General features: G+C 50.4%; 1 protein-coding gene and 1 long non-coding RNA gene across 8 annotated transcripts in view; one reads left to right on the top strand and one right to left on the bottom strand.

Moving 5' to 3' along the window:
- Kcnq1 (potassium voltage-gated channel, subfamily Q, member 1) overlaps nucleotides 1-12,514 on the bottom strand; it is a 320,174-nt gene that overhangs the window by 91,959 nt on the left and 215,701 nt on the right. The window lies entirely within an intron of this gene.
- 4933417O13Rik (RIKEN cDNA 4933417O13 gene) lies at nucleotides 4,442-12,320 on the top strand. The gene is made up of 3 exons (NR_045842.1): nucleotides 4,442-4,605; nucleotides 5,224-5,347; nucleotides 11,083-12,320. It is a non-coding gene; the product is annotated as an RIKEN cDNA 4933417O13 gene (long non-coding RNA).

Below are 12,514 nucleotides of genomic sequence, written 5' to 3'. Positions count from 1 at the left end.
AGTCTGAGGATGGTGGACTGATGGTCAATATTTTAATTTGTGATTTTTAAGCTTTGCTGTGGTACGAAATACGTGTGTATTCAGCAGAAAGTACATCTTGTGTACTGAATTTCAATCTAGTCTTGGTGTTACACTTATGGTCATCTTTCATGATGATGGATGGAGTCAAAGTACAACCTACAGCCAGGCCCTAGGAGCAAGTGGTTCCACAGGGTGCCAGGAAGCTGTACTGATATATCCACTAAGAGAAGTAGATACTGAACACTCTTTCCTCCCTCCGTCTCTCCTGTGTGTGCGTGTGCGTGTATGTGTGTGTGTACATGCACCTACATGTGTTTGGGGAGGGTATAAGGCAGAGGACAACCTTCAAGTATATCCAAGGTGGATGTTTTTTGAAAAAGGGTCTCTGATCTGGGAGTTTGTGCTAAGCAGGCTAGGCTCAGCTGGATGGCCAAAAGAGCCCAGGGATCTGCCTGTTTCTGCCTCCCCAGTGCTGGGATCACAAGCATGTTGTCACGCCTAGGGTTGTTTGTTTGTTTGTTTTTTAACATGGGTTCTTAGGCTAGAACTCAGGTGCTTGTGTTTGTAAGGTGAACACATTACAGAGTTTTAACTCCCCAGCTACTACAATACATTTTTGACTTAAAATATTTCAACTTATGACTGATCAGGATATGACACCATGGTAAGGAAAGAAACATGTGTGATGGTTATTAAAATAATAATGAAGGTTGCCTTTAAAAGAATAAGCTGAATGAAAATAGGAAATATCATAGTATGTTATATGGTGGGTTTGCATATGTGTGGCCTAGAGGGAATCTGAATCTCATAGCTGGCCAGTGAACATCAGTGTTCCAGGAGAGAACTGAGTGGGAATTTGGAGAGATTGTTCAGGTGGATATGGAGGAAAGAAAGATAATGGTTAGGAAAGCATCCATTCCACCTCCCTTGGGCACCACTGGCAGACATAGAGCATCATGGTCCATCTGTACAGACTCAGGAAGTTCAGCAAAAGGGGAGTCAGGCAGGGTTGATCTCCTGGTGGGGGATGGGGCTGGGAGAGCCAACAGAACATAGGCTCCAGAGTGAAGGGTAGTTCGGGTAGGGAGTAGGCACAGTGACAGCAAGTCCAGGTCTCAAATATATCTCAGGCTTTGAGTCTGAGTAAAAGCCGTGGCTCCTTATAACCCTGAAGCTGAATAGTAAGAAGGGGGTGGGAACTCTTCCTTGAGGCCTGAGCTGGGTCCAGATGAACGAAGGCTCTGAAGCAGCAGAGAGCAGACCAACCCCCACAGACTTCCTGCACTGGAGCAGCACAGGGTCCCTGGCTTGCAAGACCCTTACAGATAAAAATAGTCCCTACATCACTGGAGGCCCATGAATCACTTCAATTGCCCATAATTGCTAAGACACTGCTCTCTGCTGCAGCATAATAGCCGTGACCCTGGCTTAGGTATCCCAAATGAGACCTGCCTTGGTTTGGACCCACACTAAGGGACATCCAGGCCAGCCTTCTCCACAAAGAACTCAGAGAATGTAAAAAGTTCAGGGGGAAGGGCAGCAAAAGACTAACTTTCCTGGATCCTAGGAATGAGAAAAATCAAGTACCTCAACTCCTGGCAGCCACCTGGGGAAGGCAAATGTCTACATTGCCCTTCCCAGTAATTGTGGACTACAGCAAAGGGCTCACGCAGAGCTTTCTGAGTCTGCCTACTCACGGGGGTCTCTAGGGCACATTTGCTTTGTTTGACCTACGTTTATTTAGTGCTATAGAAGAGCCCCAGCTGGCTGTTTGCACCGAGGTCCGGTGTGCTGGACTCAGCACTCTGGGGAGGTGAGGGCCCCTTGTACTCCAAGGCTCTTGTTTGCCAAGCTCAGGAGGACCCAGTGGGACGGAGCCTAGACAAACATTGAGCATCCTTGGCTTCAGAAACTCTACCGGTAAACACTCCCCTGCCATGCATTTCTGCCTTGCATTGATTCAGCTGCAGAGTGCAAACGGCCCTGAGAAAGGGCCAAGGGGAGCCTGGGCTCAACTGCATTCAGAAAGATCTGTATGGAAGTGGCATAGCTGAATGGTCAGTCTCCATGGTCCCTAACACAGTGCTGGGGTGTAGGGGGCTAGATAGCTGTGAGTGTCTAGGCAAACAGAGAATGTGCACATTGGACTAGCTCAAGTCAAAGGCTATCTGCCACTACCTCCTGCTTCCCTGATGTGTTGGTCATGCCTGAGCTAAGGTACAGGATAGCCTAAGTCAGGAACAAGTCTCCTAGGAACAGTAGTTCTAGGAATGTCCTCCAAGACACTTTTGCTGATCAAGAGAAGAGGGATGGCTATTTTGGATGAAAACGCTCTATCTCAAGGGCAGAACAGACAGGGCAAAGCTTATTTCTTTCAGAATTTATTTTCTTTCCTTCTAACTTTTAAAGTGGAAAAATCTGGCATTGTCACAGCAAGTGCCTTAAACAGGTTAAACAATCAACACTCACTCTCAACTCCGGTGCCAAGAGTTCCAGGAGGTAACTAAGAGGCCAGGAGTGGCAGCTCCAGGGCAGGGGCATAGGGGGTAAGAAGGGTGCTGCTAGGAACTCAGCAGCTCTGTGGTTGATGATCACCCTGATTTTGCTTGGCAAGCCTGGGTGAAGGGGCCGGACCCTCTCAAGAGGGGTATCCAGAAAAATTACAGGCCAAGGGGGCACTGGGCTCTTATCCCCCAACTATTAATATACCCATGGCTATAATGAAAAGAGCCCAGCTTCTCTGGTGGCTGGGCATGGCTCCTCTAAAGTAGGCACTTCTCCACTCCCAGAGATGGGGTATGTAAGTAGCAACAGAACCTTCTAGAATGTTCCCTTAGTAACAGATGGGACTTGTGGCTAAAGAGCTGAGGCACAAAGGGATCTCAGGCCTGGGCTAGAAACTGAAAAAGCCTGCAGAGCTAGAATGGGGCAGGGGATTGACAGAAGGCTTGGTGCAGGATCACATGGGGCCAAGCCCACCCCCCACTTATGTGCATCCCTGTGAGGACATATGGAACCCTAGCAAGAGTATATACAGAGAGACAGAGATGAGGAAGAAGTTATGTCCAGGACCACCTGTGTCCTGCTCATCACCATTCAGGTGAGACATCTCCATCAGCAGATCCACCAGGTCCCCTAGTTCCTCAAAGACCAAATGAGTTAAAGTCCAGCTTTGCATCCTTCTTGGCCTACTGTCTCCACTCTCCCCAGGTACAGAGATTTCCCACCCCCATCCTGAAGCTCCTTATATAGGCCTTCAACCACTGTGGTGTCCTTCAAGCCTCATAAGAGGCATGGTAGGCCCCATTGGTCCACGAGCCCAAGCTGTGGGTATAGGGGATACAGGGAACTGGGTTCTGTGGTGGGTAGTATCTTATTGGTCCCTGAAAATGTCCATGTCTTAACACTTGGAACTTGTGTCTTGTGTCAACGAAGAATAAATTTTGTTGATCAGCTGATTTTGGGGAGGCAAAATCAGCATGGATGGACTATGGGCTGCCTTATGTGATCATAAAGGCCTTCCTTATACAGAAATTGGTGGAGCAAAGATGTGGCCACAGAGGGGGTAGGAGATAAGGAAGGCAAGTTGGGGACGTGTTCACTGACATCTCTATCCTTACAGAGCCCATAATCCAAGGATGTGGGATGTCTGCAGTAGGAATCAGCCCTCCCCACACTTGATCTCCAGGACTGGAGGATGGTAAGTCTAAGAGTTTAAAGCTACCACCTAGTTGGGCCTTTGGGTCTTCTGTCACCGACACAGGTCTTGTATCTACTGACACAGGAAATGTGAAGGTAGCGTTGAATGATCTTCCATCAAAGTCAGGGCCCCCAGAGGTACTATGTCTGTTCACCAAATCTAGGGACTTCTAGGGAGGACTTCCAAGTCCACATGTCCCTCCCCCTTCCATTGCTGGGTCCCTTGCCATATCTACTACTCATTTGATATCTTTGAACACCTGTACCACTGTTTGTTTAGCACTGTTCCTTAAACAGACTCTATTTCCTTATCTGACTATGTTTTAAAAGCCAGAAAATGTCACTTTGTGTCGAAGGTAGTTATGAAACATACATAATTAAAAGTTACTTTGACTGAATCTACGCAGGTTTCCTTGAATTGGGCTGAGAGATGAAAGTATACTCTTCACATCTTCCAACCCTACTCTTGGCACTGTCCCCAGAGGAGCACCCTGAGGAAGTCTGTCTCACAAAGGAAAGAGAGAACAGCTGGTGCCTTTTCATGGTTTAGGAGCAAAGCAGGAGTCAAAGTCGGCAACTATGGGCTCTATTCCTACCGAGCTGTGGGCACAGGGCGGTAGCTATGGAACCATAGGCTTGTAGGTTCCGGTGGCTTCACACTGAATTTGTTTTGTCTACTACCCTTGTTCCATGTCTTTGGTTGCTGGGATACAAGAAGGGGATTCCACACAAGAAGACTATGGTCGCTGCCCTCAGCTTCTACCTCAAAATCTCATTCCTAAGAGGGCTTCAGAGAACTTGTTCCTCCTTTGTCCCCCTATTCTCTGGATTAGATTTGGTCAATCCAATACTGACTGAACAAGGACAGCACACTGACAGGACCAGGTGTGCTTAGAGTGGCAGGGTGGCCCAGAGGCTCTGGTAGATGTCATCTCGTACCCACAAGGGAGCCTAATGTCTGGACCAGTGTCAGCTCCTCTCAAGATCTGTGGGACTCACTGTCTTAAAGTCAAGGGGTGGGGCTGATGGTGGGCCTGGCTGAATATGAACAAGTTCCTAAGCCACCAGCTCCCCAAGTCTGAGAGGAGGGCTTAAACCCCTTTAGAAGGGAAATGGCCACGTGTGACCAGAGCAAAGTTGCCTTGTCATTGGTCTTCCTTTGTATAACAGAAACACTGGCCACCTTATACATGTCCCATCATGCTATATCTTTGGCCAGGATTAGCTTATCATATGGTATCATCAGTCAACAGTGATCTTGAACCCACTGCTGTCCTTAAATCACTTCAACTGGTCCATCTGTGCCTTATTTGGAGGCTGGAAATCTGTTACCTGCAGGCACTAAGGGAGCCAAGCTACCATGGGATGGGTTCCTGCGTTGACTATGGATGCCTGATACAGTAGGAATATGGGGTGGTAGTGGGGAGGTACAGGGTGAGGTAGACCCTCAAGGCCACTTCAAAAGATCCAGCTAATGTCATCTATATCCCTTGCCCCCCATAGAGATGGACCTGGCAGGAAAGCCAGTACTTGTTCAAAGTAACATGGAAATGGAGTTTGGGAGTCAGGCTGTCATCTATGAATTCCCAGCCTCCACTCATACCAGGGGTCCCTGGGGGCCCATCTGGTGAGTGACAGGCTGTGCTGTGCCTCCCACCTGGCCTCTGGCACCCACACTGCACCTGTAACAACAGGGCATCGGAGCTGGCGTCCGATTACGGCCCCCTCGCGGCCTGCTCTGAATTCCTGCGGAGAGCCGGCACATCGAGGTCCCGGGCCGGGCAGGAGGACAATCCCCACAGTGTCTGTGCAGCTGGCACTGTAGCATGTGGCCTGCTGAGAGGGCAGCCCGGCCCAGCCCAGGGCTTGGGTCCAACCGGCATCTCCCAGCCCCCAACAAGGCTCCACAAGCCCCTTGCCTGGCTAAGTGACACTCTTAGACCCTGGAGGGCCCACCAAGCCTGGCTTTGCCTCCTTGTATCCTCCTCACCCACCCCCAAGCACATTCTGCTACTGGCAGGTGGGGGTGAGGCACACCAAGGCGGCTGCAGTGATTTATCTGCCCATCTCAGAGGTGCCCATCACCCTGTGGTACACTTACCAACTTGCCAGAGGCTGGTGGCCTTTCCATCTTCCTGCATAGTTAAGGCAAAGGTCACCTCCTCAGACAGCCCTCCCAGACTATGTTGGCTTCCTGACAACACAGCCATCCACCTCACTACCAAGGAACATATTGGAAAGGTCCCCAAAGACCCAGCCTCCAGTTGGCAGGGGCCCACTTCAGCCTCCCCTTCCATCCCCTCCCCCTCCCTACCAGAGGAAGTATTTCTTTTTCCTTTGGTTTATATTTTTAATTTCTTGCCTTGGCCACAGCTTGGGCTTTTGGAGAGCTTGGTCAAGTCAGGGTAGGGTGTGGATTCCCCCTGGAACTCCTGAGCCCCAGTCCAGGGCAGGAGATGGATATAGTATTGGTTCCATGCCAGAGATGCCCCTCCTCTGGGTGGCATGGGTGCCAAGCCCTTTGTGTCTCCTGCTTATGCCTCCTGCACATTCTGAATGTATAGGCCATGTCAAGACGGTGACAGCCCCTCCCATGGCCATTTGAACCGTGGCTCCATACTCACTGACACCCAGGAGTCCCGTGTGCCGCGGTGTTACTAGGGACTTTGCCACGACCTCAGATCCCTGCTGGGCTTGGACCCACCAGCCGGTGTTTTACAGCCTGTTAGGGCCGAGGCCGCATGAAGCCTTCCCGGCAGTTTACACAAAGGTTCTTCGCCGTGAGCGGCGTCAAGTAGATTCACGTTGGGATCATAAAGATAATTAGGAGACTTTTATTTTCAAGTAGCACTTCTGAAATCTATAAAATTAAGCTAATATACTGATTTTTTAAAACACAGGAATTTTATTGCTCTGTGAGTCAGAGTTTGCCAGCCCATGAGGTCGGGAGTTAACTCCTTCCCGTTCTCAGGCAGCCAGTGGTATGGCTGAGTGGCTGGGCCTCCTCATTCTGCTGAGGGCACATGCTCCAGGAAAGAAGGTTCCCGGGATAGGGTAGTGACTAGACAGGAACTGACCCTCCATCCCCCAAATACTGCTACTTTCCCCCACTCCAACTCCCCTTTCTTTGTCCTTCCTGACAAGTTGAGCCCTAGCTTTTGCCCCTCCTGGAATCTACTCCCTCTTAGTGTTCTTCTTGGTCCTCCTTAGTCCGACTTAGTACCCAGAACGCATCTGTGGCTACCCTTTCCTCTGAGATCCTCTCTAGACCTTGCTAACAGGATGAGCCACCACAGCTCTGTGTCCTGGGAAATCAGGCCAGCATATTCAGCATAGCCTTCGGAAGGGGTAAGCAGAGAGCCTGTAGCATTGCCATGAATGGGCACCTTAAGGGCAGCCTGAAGATGACCTGGAACTTTCTGGGCTCCCCACTTGTGGCTGAGTCCCTGGATGTCTCATCTTGACCAAGTTCTCACTCCATGGCCTTGCCTGACATGACCAAGGCACACAACCATGTCATAGTCCTAGATTGGAGACAGCTGTGGAGGTCACTTTCTACAGCTTCTTACTTCACAGGCTCCAGGCATCTCCTCCCTTCGGGGACTAGGTCCTTTCTTTAGGACCACAGAGTGAGTGTCTTATCTTCACCGAGAGACATGGAGGTGACCATGTTAGGGACAGCAATTTAGCACACCATATCTTGTGGGTTTTTGTTAGGTTTGTTTTGTTTTTGAGACAGGGTCTCACTATGTAGCCTTGGCTAGCCTGGAACTCCCTATGTAGACCAGGTTGGCATCAAACTCATAGAGATCTACCTGCCTCTACATTCCATATGCTGGGATTAAAGTTCTTGGCCACCATGCCCTGCTAAAGCTGAGTCATGCATTGGCTGGAAATGGAACCAAGCAAGGCCTTCTGTATGGCAGGCAAGAATCTTACCATAGAACCACCAATTCCTTGCTCTGCTTCCTGCACTCTTACATTCAGTCCTGTTGTGCCCTTCTGGGTGCATTGTCAGATTTAACACATTTTCTTGAGAAGTACAATTCAAGCCAGATGTGTACAGACAGCCACAGCTTACATGATGACAAGTGGAGGCTTCCATGGCACATGTGACATGTGTTAGCATGCCATTCAAGGCACTCACTTCCACTGGGCCCAGGGCAGGCATGTCACGGGCTTGGCCACATGGCTGTTCTTAGCCACACAGAGATGTCAACCTAGACATCTGCATTGGCCATCATTCTTGGTGTCTCAGTCCTGGGGCTTAGGTTACCACTGCCAGGCCCAAGTAGAGGTCATAATTCTTATTTCACAGCAGAGGAACGTGAGACAGGAAACTTATTCCAAGATGCAAAGAAACAGTACACCTTCATGCTTGCTCCTAACCACATGGTCACTTCTGGAATCATTACCCAGTGGATACCAGACTAGAGGATCCAGGATACTGTTCCTAGATGTTTTTCTCAACTCTGAAAGTCCTAGAGAGGTACCCCACTCTCCAGCCACCCAGTATCCCACAAAAGTAGCACAACTCAGGCTGATCCTGCTCACTGAGATCCTGCCAATGCTGTCTCCATTAAGGGCACAGTCACTGAAGACCCAGCCTCCATTTACCCAGCCTAATCCCTATATGTAGCAGTTATTGGACTTGGACTGGTGGCTTCCCTGCTTCTCAGCCATCTAGACTCACTTTGAGGCCTGGTACGACTATCTGTTCATTCTCTGCAGTATTCACTCTCTCTTTCTCTCTCCAAATGCTTACCAGCCCCTCCCTCCTATTCCTGAAGCCCTTGAAGCAGAGCAGAACCCTTCCCCAGACCTTAGTCTTCCAGTTCCTGGAGACAGAGCTATGGTAGACAATTTACTGGCATCTATAACCACCAGGAATGCCAGGCCTGCTAGAAGGTCTGGGCAGTCTTGATTTATGACACAGGACTCCTCTTTGGAGAACCTCAGAAATAGCTGCTCCAGGGACCTGAAGACAAAACAGGACTCAACCAGAGGAAAGAGGTGTGTGTGTGTGTGTGCGTGCGCGCGCGCCCCTGGGGGCGGGGTGTGTGTGTGTGTGCGCGTGCACATGCATGTACGCACTTGTGCATGGGCACACAAAGGCCCTGAGGTAGGAAATGAGAGCAAACAATAGGTCCGGATGTCCCCGTCCTGTCCTGCAGAAACTTTGCACTTCTGTTTTCTGCTGGCTGGGGGTTCAGCTTCAGGTGGGAGAGTGAGATAAATGAATGTGCACCTACTTCCCTACAGGGGTGCTTGGGTCTGGCTTGGCTCCTCCTATAGTGCCTCTCCTGGCAAGATGGCCTTCTCTCCTCTTAGAAACTGCTGGTTGGAAGTTTGGGGTACCCCCATTATCCTTTGGAGTCTACCCTAGCTTCCATACTTTTATAACCAGAGTTTGATCCTCACGGGAAATTTCATGCTCAGTTGGGTCTTCCATGTTGTGCTGTGGGGAGGAGGCTGGCATGATAGAGAGAAATGAGGGTTGGGAGTCACATCAGAGGGAAAAGTATAGGATTCCTTGGTCTGAGGTCAGTTGAGGGACCTGAGGTTGGTGAGCCCTGCCTGTGGGAACTCTTTCACTTTGGACATGGGAGGAAAGGCTGAGACGGAGAGCAAGCCTGAGAAAAGACAGCTGTAGCTGCCCCTTTTGAGTTCCTGGATGCTGGGGCTGGGGCTGGGGCTGGGGCTTGAGAGATGTGTGAGGCTGGATCATGCCTCCCATTTTATGGAAGAGGAAACTGAGGCTTCCAGAGGTGAAGTTCTTGCCCCATGTGAAGAGATCTCAGGTGTCTTTGTGTTTGTGCTCCACCAGGGAAACTGGCCGGCCTGCTGCCTGTGGGTGGTCACAAGCTCCTAGCAGGATCCCTAAGCTCTGGAGCCTGCTGTGACGAGAGCCACCCCTGCCTTAGCAAAGTGGGGCCAGGGCCCAAAGGGAAGAGGGTCTGGCCAATGGACCGCCAGGGCAGGGGTCCCCTCCCTGGGCCCCCGTGGGTGGGACAGAGGCCCCCAGGCTCCGGCTGCAAGGCGAGGCCTTCAGTGGCGGCCACAATAAATATGTTTGTTCAAGGGAAGCCAGGCTGGGAGCTGTGTGCGCCGGCCTGCTGAGGAAGAAAAGGCTGCTTGTGCCTTGCACACTGGGGTGATTGTTCCTGCTCACGCAACTGCTGCCCCATGGCCGGAAAGGTCAGACGGCCCTCAGGCCCCGTCGGAAGCACCCGGTGCCTCGGGCCCCTTTGCTTGCACCCTGCCATGATGCCCTGTAACGCCCGCATGCAGCCTGCCTTCTGGCCTTGGCATGGGCAGAGAAGCAATGAGGCGAGGGGAGAAAGGAGGCTGGGAGTCCACCTGTTGAGCTCAAGGGACAAAGGTGTGAGAAGAACAGGCCCTATAGGGCTCATTGCTCAGGGGCAGCCAGGAGCCAGTTGAGGGGCTGAACTAATTTGCTCAGTTGACTATAGGCCTAGACATTAGGAATGACATAGTAATCATTACAGATGACATAGGGAGAGGCCCAGAAGCACACAAAGGTCAGCAGGCCACTCTTAGGGGCCAGAACAGCCATCACTCCACTCTGCTAGATGAGATGGCTGAAGTAGGTCCCCGCGTCTGCTTGATGCTATAGAGAATCACTCCTGATCTTTGGGATAAGAGTACAGCTTAATTGGTAGAACGCCTATCATGCTTGAAGCCCTGAGTTCCATTCTCAGTATTGAATAAACTAGGTGTGTTATTGCACTTGGGAGATGGAAGAGGCAGAAAAATAAGGGGTTCAAGGCCATTCTTAGCTATACAGTAGTTCAAGCCTGGGCTAAATGCTATCTTGGTTCATTCGTGTGTGTGTGTGTGTGTGTGTGTGTGTGTGTGTGTGTGTGTGTGTGTGTGTGTGTACATGATCTCAGAATGATCATCCAGCTCCTGAGATGGGAAAGAGAAACAGGACCTTAAGATTTGCTGGGTTTGGTAACAGACCCTGAGTGATGCTCTTTCTCCAGGAAGCTATTTAGGGACATCCCCAGAACCATGCCAGCATTTTCACTAAGACCATAGGAATAAGATGGCTATGAAATTCTGAGGGATGCTGCCCCTTCCCAAGGCCCAAGGCCCAGTTGAACAGTCCTGGGGGGAGGTATTGATAATACAAGTGGCTTTTGCAGTCAGCTTTGGCCCAGTGAACCCCCTAAACTTGCAGCCATAATGGCTAGAGCTTTTGGTGATCACGGTTTATGGGAGGGAGTCCAGTAGCTGCCAGGGCCAAAGCATGGGAGGGCTGGCTAGGTAAAGGGAGGTGGCTCTGAGAATGAATGTGGCACACAGGGCTCTCACCGGTATTCCACTTTCTTCCACTAGACCTACGCAGCCTGCTTCTTACATGTACCTGTTGTCACAGGGCCCCTGGAGTGCTGGACTTGTTCAGAGGGACTCTTCTGTTGCTGAGAGGGAAACCACCCTCAGGAATGTTAATGGAGTCCCACCATCACAGCCAGAAGACAGCCACCCTTGCCTGGTCACTGTGTTTTGCATACAAGAGGGTGTGATGATGGTTGACCTGTGACAGTGGCTTCTATTCTCAAGACTCTACTATGGACATACTACCAGAACATGCCACCTTCAGTTACCTGGGGACCTAGTATTCTGTCACTGGGATAAGAGCATGCTATATTGTCCTCTGGATAAGAATCATAGGGGTCTTGGAGGGTGAAATCCTTAGAATCCATTTGTACCTCTTGTCCTAGGGAAGAGGCAAGGGGTGGGCTCAGAAGAAGGCAAGTTCAACATCCCTCAAGTGGGGGAAGCCTGACCTATGCCTACAGGGAGCTGGTGAGGGACTCTTGGGGAGTCTACTTTCCTCTGCCAGGCCATAGGCCAGGCAGTGTCCTGTGACCTCCATCTCAGGCTCTGTGGTTAGCTTTCAGGCCCCAGATTCATGATTGCTCATCGCCCAAGAAGATGGGTCTCCTTATTTCTTTCAGGGAAACCAAGTTACCAGTGAGCCATGGCTGCTAGGAGACAGAGTTAGGGCTTGATTGCACGTAGCCTTAGGCCTGGCCTTGTTGGTAGATACAGCCACCAAAACCAACACTTCCACTGTCTGGCTGGAATCTTCGTCGTCTGTCCAACTCGGCCCCTTGAAACCATGATCACTACCAGCTAGTGTCTTTCATGGCAATCCCTATCAGACACCCAACCATTCCCTATCTGGCCGCCAAAAACCCTACTTTTCTCTTGGGTCTTGACATAACTGGCCCCACAGACAAGCTGCCATGTTACTACCCTGACTCTACTTCAGTGAACCTCTGTGAGCCTTGTAAGCAAGGAGGAAGGCAATGGGGACTGCTGAGTAGAAGTGTTTGGGGAGTGGAGAGAGAGCTTGGAGGAGGAGCAGGCAGCAGGAGTCAGAAAGCTGAGGAGAGGATTTAATCTGCCACCCCCTTGCAGAGACCCAACTACACATTGACTTGAATTCCTAACTCCCAGAGCCCTTTGCTGTGTACTTTAAAAAGCTGTTGTGTTGGTGGGAGTATGTTACAGTTGCCATTGAAAACTAGAATCTTTTTTTTTAATAAAATAAATACCAGCTTCACTACTTCCTTGTGTATGACCTGGTTCTCTCTTGCTTGGGTTAGTATAGTAGCTCCTGTTCTGGCCTCCCAGTCTGGCCCTTGTCCTTCCTAAAACATGGCTATATGAATAGGTGTTTGAGTCTCCTAGAAGATGCCATCTGGAAGCTGGTGGGTGCCAAATATTAAGACACTGAAGACTCAATCCTAGTAATAAGGGT

The sequence above is a fragment of the Mus musculus genome, chromosome 7 (assembly GCF_000001635.26).
Source record: "Mus musculus strain C57BL/6J chromosome 7, GRCm38.p6 C57BL/6J".
NCBI lineage: Eukaryota > Metazoa > Chordata > Mammalia > Rodentia > Muridae > Mus > Mus musculus.
This window is presented reverse-complemented; position numbering and strand designations above follow the sequence as displayed.